We start from the raw sequence: 8,793 nt of genomic DNA, 5'->3' as shown, positions 1-8,793 counted from the left end.
CAGTTACATGAAACCACATTTAGTGTTATTTAGCTATGGCAACTTACTACTTAACTGTAAAGTGCTAGAAAATCGAGAATAGAATTACACACACTTCTAATGTTTACCCCTAAGTCAATTTAAAATCAGTTCCCTAAGTTAATGCGTCTTTTAAATACTCAGCTTATCTGATCATGTAAGTGAAAAAATCAAACGAAGGTAGTCATCATAAGGTGAAATATAGAGTGAATTTAAAATGTGAGTCAGTGTCTCAGTACAGAAAAGTGAAACAGTACAACATAAATATTGTTGCAATGATACTAATGGGTATAATAGTTTTCTTGAAGATATATTTCCTAAATCAACCCTAAAGTGTTTTTGCTTTAGTTTTATTAATGTTTTTTTTTAATATTGTGATTTACTAAAATATAGTTTTTGAGCTTGTTTGAGCATGTCATTTACCCAAAGAGATAGAGATCTTATGTCTGTAGTATATGAATATGTAATCACCTGTTTTCAAATTAATGTTTGTTGTTTCTTTCTTAATCTTTATATTTTGGAAACATAATACGGTTATTTTAGTAGTGCAACTCCAAAAATGCTAACACTATGATGTTATAATGATTCAGGTTAGAGACAGAAAAGCTATTCAGTTTTATGTGTTTAGCAACAACAGTTACATTTATAAAACATGTTTTCTGAAACTTGACAAAACTTTCACAACTATTCAAATACTCTTAACGCTGTAAGTGATCTGTTCTCTACAAATTTTTATTGCATAACTCAGGTATTTCCATTTTTATGTTAGAGATATATGTATTGTTTGCTTGATGAAAAAAGTATGTATCATTAATTTTAGATTGTGAAGACATGTTTTTGACATTTAATTATTTGTGTTTGGGAAATTCTACTTGTCTTTCTAGCAGGAACAGTTGTTTCCATGCTAAGCATAAAATTAAGCTATATTGATGTTTTATGTCAATAATAAGTATTTTTTTGTGTGGTTATTTTTATTTGTTTATGTTATGATGTATCTAGGTGAGCAGTAAGTATTTTTTTGTGTGGTTATTTTTATTTGTTTATGTTATGATGTATCTGGTGAGCAGTAAGTATTTTCTTGTATGGTTATTTTTATTTGTTTATGTTATGATGTATCTGGTGAGCAGTAAGTATTTTCTTGTGTGGTTATTTTTGTTTATGTTATGATGTTTTGAATAAACCATTTTTTATTTATGAAATTATCCAAAATATTTGTACAATCTCACACATTTGTTTTACTTACATATCCATCATTCTTCGACATATATTACCACAACCAGTATGTACATGTTTAAATCCAGTGCATACATTAGATAGCTTTAGCTGTTGTTTGATTAGCTGCTATGAGGCAGAGACATAATTTTTTTAATGACAAGCTGCTGAAAAAAATAGAATAAGTGCACATTTTTCATCCAAATATGACATATAATTGAGAAGTGAAAACTTATTTGATGTTGTGGTAAATCTGTAGAATTATAATGCCAAAAAAATAAGTAATTCATCCAGTGCCAGTCAGGGCCATTCTAAGGACAGTGAACCGACCATGTGTACCTTGCAGAGGGAATAACAGTGCCTAACTGTATATAAGTGGTGCACATGGTGTAATAAAAACCTTGATATCCATCTTAAAACCAAACACCTGATGGTTAGAGCTTTCAACTCAATCCACAGGATGAGGATTTGAATACCATCATTGAAATGCTCACTTTTTCAACTGTGGGATGTTATAATGTGACAGTAAATTACACTATTCATTTTTAAAGACTAATTTTAGAACTGGAAGTGTGTGGTGTTGACTAGCTGGCTTTCTTCTAGTCTAATACTTTGAAATTAGAGATGGCTAAAGCTGATAGGCCTTGAGTAGTTTTTTGCAAAATTTAACAACAAATCCTAAAATCATTTAAATAGTCAAATGTTTCAAACTCCAGTGGATGAAAGTCTTGAAAAGTGAAAAGCATACCATGATTTCTGAAAACCTAAACCCAAGTTTATATTTCTTCTATCATGGTTATTCTTAGAACTTTCCTGAAGAAAACAATATATTAGCAGCTTAAAGGTAGGATATAAACTGACTGGTAATTGGTATCTGATAGCAAGGACAATTATAAAGAAATATAGCAACTAGTTACAAGACATGGGTGGTCATATAGGCTAGTAACAGTTGTTTAGATCATTGATTTCTACAACTCAAATGAGCAGCATCAAACTAAGGATCTGGAGTAAAAAAGTGGATTAGTTTGATATTAATTAACATTTCGTAACAAAATATAAAATACATTAAAATGTGCACATACAGACCAAGTTGTGAACCACTGTTATATAAGAACATGTATGTAAAAATTTTAATTTTTTTAAACGTGATCAAGAGATGTATGTGTGTCCTATAAAGCAGCCTAAGCAAGTGTTCTTAGAGCAACATGTGTGTAATCAATGCTAAAATAAATCCAGTACTTAAAAGACATGACCAGGAACAAGCCACCAAATAGCAGAGGTCTGGACCTTCTATAATCAAGTGGAGAATCAACTATGGAGACATCTGGAGCCCCTATTATAGTTAGAGGAGGAAGTGAGACAGTTATAAGCAAAGTTTCTTCAAATCCATAAGATCGTGGCAAAAGCCAATGAAATTATAATGCTGATCACTGTCACCAGTATAAGGTTGGTAGCACCTCTTTTAGATCATCTGTTGGTCTTGGGTTCGATTCCCCTTGGTGGACTCAGAGATAGCCCAATGTAGCTTTGCTATAAGAAAAATGTATGTGCACATACACACTCTGTTGGCCCCAAAATTAAGTGAGACTTCTTCCTTGATTATCTTTAAGTATAGATTATAACATAATGTAAATAGCTGAATATTGTTTCTAATTATGTAGACTTTTTATTTTTGATATATATTAATCATTCAGTTTTATATATGTATATATAATACATGCACTTACATTTTGTGTTAAAAGGGTCTTATTCACTTACGTGCATGTTTATGTCTTTATAATAAAATATTTTCAGTGTTGTTTCTGAAGACCTGGCATGACCAGGTGGTTAGGGCACTCGACTTGCTATCTGAGGGCCCTTGTTTCAAACCCCAGTCACAACAAACATGCTCGCCCTTTCAGCCATGGGGGCATTATAATGGGACAGTCAGTCCCACTATTCGTTGGTAAAAGAGTAGCCCAAGAGTTGGCAGTGGGTGGTGATGACTAGCTACCTTCCCCCCTAGTCTTACACTGCTAAATTAGGGATGGCTAGTGCAGATAGCCCTCATGTAGCTTTGCGCGAAATTCAAAAAAACAAACATTCATCTATGTTATAGGGTTGTATGTGTTTGGTTTAAGTGTTTTTAAAGGGACAAAAGAAAGTAACTCTGCTCTTTGACCAACACACGTTTGAAAATATTATTGGGTTATGCTGAGTTAATGCTGACTTGATGACAAGTTTGAAATAAACTATGCATTTTGTTTTTGTTTTGTTTTTAATTTCGTGCAAAGCAACTCGAGGGCTATCTGCGCTAGCCGTCCCTAATTTAGCAGTGTAAGACAAGAGAGAAGGCAGCTAGTCATCATAACCCACCGCCAACTCTTGGGCTACTCTTTCACCAACGAATAGTGGGATTGGTCGTAACATTATAACTTCCCCACGGCTGAAATGGCGAGCATGTTTAGCGCGACGCGGGCGCGAACCCGCGACCCTCGGATTACAAGTCGCACTCCTTACGCGCTTGGCCATGCCAGGCCGCTTATCGAGTCAAAATAAAACAACTGTCACAAATATGAGAAAACCACATTTATTCTCACACTTACACTAATATAAACAAATCTAAAACCTTCAGTATGAAAAAAGTGAATGATCCAAACTACCATTTTAACTCTACGGAATATCTTATACATTCTTTTAGCTATTATCAACGGCTACTAATAACTGTTTTACCAACATTATATATCACATATGAAAACGTCCATTCTTTCAACCCAGTAATTCTGGACACTGAAGAACACCTTATTGAATTTGATCAATCGTCGTTAATGGATAGGTTGTCTCCTCACTCAGCACCGAATCTTCTCTATCCTTCTTGCAATTCCTGATGAACTGGCGGATCCACGCAGCTCCTGTCATGGTTTCTCCAACAGCACGTTGTTGTATGATTTTCAGGTATTTTTCAAGTTCAGTAACAGTTTTAGAGCTAACCTTCTCATGGAAATGATCCATTATTACTGGGATGATTCCTGAAAACCCATCTTAAATCCAGTTATTATCTCATTCAAAAATAAGCTTCCAGCTATGGTCTTGCTCAAAACATGCACCTGCAGTCAAAGTGAGATTTTGAACAATCCAAAAAACTGTATCCACGAACAGCGTCCCGTTCCTGTGCCGCTTGGAAATGTTTTTGAAGTTTGCTCATGGGAATAAGCCAATTCAATTTATTTTCTAAAACAACCATGGAAAGAAAGAGATATGAAAATTGCCTAAGCAGCGTTCTCAAAATTCGTATTTGGTCATCCATTGGTTTGAATTCAGCACGCCCGAATGCCGACATATGATACTCAGGGGTTCTAAATGAAACAGCTAGTATGCAGAAAAGAGTGAGAGAATTACTTGTTCCAGTTTCATCTTCTTCCAACTGTTCTCAGTTTACCATTATTGGAGGCCTTAAAAGAGCACGCAACATATGAATAGCAAGCTGAGAATCTATTCCTCACGAAGTAGGTTCTTCATAAAACTGTTCATCATAAACAGTAGGTAAATCATATAAATGTACTCCACTTGATAAGAAATATAAGAAGTTTGTTTCCCAACGAAAGCTGTTAGGAATTTTATAATCTAATATTTCGGGATGGTTGACCTCTCTTCTTGTTCGGTCATCAAAACCTTCAGCCATTGTTTGTCATCCATCGACAGTCATAGTCTGTGAGGTAACCTATTGTTATGGGAGAAGATGCGCTTAAAGCCATCATTATTGGAGCTAAGACACACAACTAGTCCTGTGAAAACTTGGAACCTTCCAAACAAGAGACTTGTATTGTAGTCTGGAAGGCACAACTGCCTAGTCCAATCACTGAATAATCTTCATAAACATGAGTTGGTTTAATTTCTTCTGCTATTGACCATCGTTTCCAAGTGCTAGATTTTCAGTGAAAGGGTCAGGTGTGTTTCTATCTTTAAATATTAGAATATTAACATTGGCTCGCTTTCCTCTTTTTTTCGCAATAAAACTTATGAAAACTTTATACATTGGGTTATTCTGAGAGATCAGTTTATTTGGAACAAAGAGTGACATAGTAATACCTGAATCTGGTGTTGGCTTATTAACCGGTTCAATAAATGCTTGACCATCTTCGGAAAGCTGCTAACACTTCTTTCCTCCTTTTTATCATGTTTTCTTCCACCTCACGAAGACACTCCAAAACATCTCAGTATATTTTGTTTTTGTTTTTTTTTTTGGACAGCATTTTAACCTCAACTCAAGAGTTTTGTCCTGCACACAAGCCAGCACCAGATTTATCATTTCCTTTAAAGTGTTTTAAGATCCTCGTGGCACGTAAGCTTAGTCTTGCTGTTTTAACTTCGTGATTTAACTTTACTACATGCCCTTCAATCTCATATCCCCAGTTGAATGGGTCACTTCTGTTCTATTCTAGTTGCAAATGTAACGAAACTGTTGACAAGCTAATATTGTGAGTTTAATTGTATGATTTAAAGATTCTTTCAGGATAGAAAATAGGGATTTACTAGAAATCGCATAGTACAAAATGAGTCCACAATTTTTACCCTTGTATAAGCATAAAACTATGTTCAGGGGATCAACAATAGTAATATGAGAAAGGCGCGTTTCTTTATCACTGACTTTTTCCAGTAACAGTAACCTTTAGCACTGACGTTTTTGTAAGTGTTGACTTTCCATACAAATCTTCGAAGAACGAATATAGTCAGTCCTTTGAGAGACTACAACTACAAATGGTTCAGGTACGATATATGTGTGTATGTGTATGTAAAAAAAAACAAAAAAAACCCATAAGCTCACTAATTTATCGCTGAATCACAGGAAGACAGCAGTAAGAGAGATAAGTTGCTGATTGACATAACTTGGATTTCGATATAAAGTTGTAATGTTTTTATATTTTTGTTCACTTTTCTGAAGAAAATATCAATTGGGATTTTAGTTAGATTTAAAGCACCTTGGAATATGTGTCGTTCTATCTATCGGTGTTTGAATTTTGTAACAATAAAATAAATTTGTGACAAATTTCAATAAATAATTGTCAAAAAAGAAATACAATATCAGATAATAACCGACTAAAAGTATTAGTTTTGTCATTTAATTTAATTAGCTACAAATTCACCAGATACATACAGTTTGTTTGTTTTTTGAATTTCGCACAAAGCTACTCGAGGGCTATTTGTGCTAGCCGTCCCTAATTTAGCAGTGTAAGACTAGAGGGAAGGCAGCTAGTCATCACCACCCACCGCCAACTCTTGGGCTATTCTTTTACCAACGAATAGTGGGATTGACTGCACATTATAACTCCCACACAGCTGAAAGGGCGAGCATGTTTGGTGTGACAGGGGTTTGAACCCGCGCCCTTCGGATTACGAGTCGAACGCCTTAGCTACCTGGTAATGCCTGGCCGGCATATAAGGAATAACTGAGTGAACCTTTTCGATGCGAGATGGAGGAGTAGAAATCAGATAGACAACTATTATGTTGGTGGTTGGTTGCTTCTTTGAAGTATGTTAGCGACCTTTATTATATTTCGTTTGGAGTATTTGAAAATTCTGCTAAACTATAGGGAATTTCAAAATGTTCATTCAAAAATACAAACTTTGGTTATCAATTACAGTGTTTTATGATACTTTTGTCAAGGAATGTATACATAGTTATACGGATGCTTGATTAATTGCATAGAAACGTTTTCAAGCATTTTAACGTAAAGGCAAAGAGAGAACGATCAGAGTTAAATGTTATCGCGAGAAACTTGAGTAAAACATCTGAACACGAAGCAATATGAATTTGTCAGAGCACTTAGGGACCGTACTTTTATTTAATTCGTTTCACAAAACACCCCCCGCTAGTACAGCGGTAAGTTTCCGGATTTACAACGCTAAAATCAGGGGTTCGATTCCCCTCTGTGGGCTCAGCAGATAGCCCGATGTAGCTTTGCTATAAGAAAAAACGTTTTACAAAACATGTAAATTTGCCAGTTAAATAATATCATTAGTTCAAATAAAATAATGCTTTTTATAAAATTCATAAAATATGCGTTAAACGTTGTAATCCAAAAACATTGTGTGATTCATGAGAAAATCACAAACTCGAGGAGCATATATTTGCATATCAGACGAAACTTTGTATCACTTCTACAGTTTCGAATCGTCGTTCCACACTAAAAGTGACGTCATAGCTACGACATTTTTTTTGTGCTTCACCTCGTAAGCTCGTAGACGGGTTGAGATGTTCGTTTACTACGTGAATGTTCGTGCTTAGTTCTACTCACTAGAACTGGTTTTGTTCTTTTTTCTGGAGTTATCACAACTCGATGAAGTTTCACTACTTTCACTCCAGTCTTTCATTTGATGCGCATGCCCATTTCTGTCGTTAAATTTCCGAGATCTCGAGTGACACGAGGAGTTATTGGCAGATTTGGTTCTTCTGTGACTTAGAAAAACTGATTACAGATTGCAACTTCTGCTTCCACTCTGCATTTATGGCACATCTTTTTATGTTTTTTGCGTCTCTTATGTTTAACGGACTTCTTATTGCTCTGATTTTCAAGTTATGTATGACTCTCCGAGTCAGATTCTTGCTGTACGAGAATTTTTTGTTGCATTTTTTGTGGGGAAGTTCAAGATTGAAAGCTTGTTCTAACTCTGGCGGCTGCGCAGAAGCTCCAGCAGGACATACAAAAGCAGGATTGTCTATTCTGCGAACGGTGTTTAATTTGGTTTTATAAACTTACACAATTTTGTAATGAGCCTCCTTACTTTGATATGAAACAGAGGATTGTTCACTTTGTTGGGTGAGAAAAGAAACTTCAATATTTATTTTAGAAAATGTAGAGAGTTTGGTATCTTGTATAATGGTATTTCAGGGATAGGTATTTTGTTCAGGAGATGGAGAAGTTGGTCGTGATTGAGAACTTACACTATCACGATGGCCCCCTGTAGGAGTTTGTGGTCGACTGACCGACGTGAGCCCAGGTTAGATGCTGGAATAAATCTCCGAAAGTTTTTCCTCCATTAGGTGTAGCGCTTTCTTTATCGCTCGGCGAAGCTGATTGAGGCGTAATACAACTTTTACTCCAGTCTAAATCGTGAGCGAAAGCAAGCTGGTTCAGAACGATCCCTAAACCGTTTCCAGAGCCTATCGCAGCTCCCCTTTCACTGTCGGAGTCATCATTCCCGTCCACTGGAAGTGGTTTGGAAGCAGATGTAGAAAAATGATGGCTAGTTCTGTACTTCTGTCTAAAATGTTCAGCTGTACAACCACAGTGACGTAGTTCTTGAATCACTATTTTACCATGTTTCTGAACAAATTACAGTCAGCCATTAACTGTAGAACACTACAAGGCTAACCTTACAATACATTACCTATCTTTACTTTATCGCTTTTCAAAGCTATTTTCATTAATCTATAATAACGTAACTCTGAATTATTACATGAAGTTTTTTACTAATAAAATCAGAACGAGTAGTCTTACCGATAAGTAGGAAAAACTTTTCTGAAAAAAGAAAGAAAAACAAAAGAATTCAGGACAGCCAGTGGCAAAACGATAGAGTATGCAG

Source organism: Tachypleus tridentatus, chromosome 9 (assembly GCF_004210375.1).
Source record: "Tachypleus tridentatus isolate NWPU-2018 chromosome 9, ASM421037v1, whole genome shotgun sequence".
In the NCBI taxonomy this organism is placed as follows: domain Eukaryota; kingdom Metazoa; phylum Arthropoda; class Merostomata; order Xiphosura; family Limulidae; genus Tachypleus; species Tachypleus tridentatus.
The sequence above is the reverse complement of the archived record's forward strand: the minus strand, read 5'-3'. Positions refer to the sequence as shown.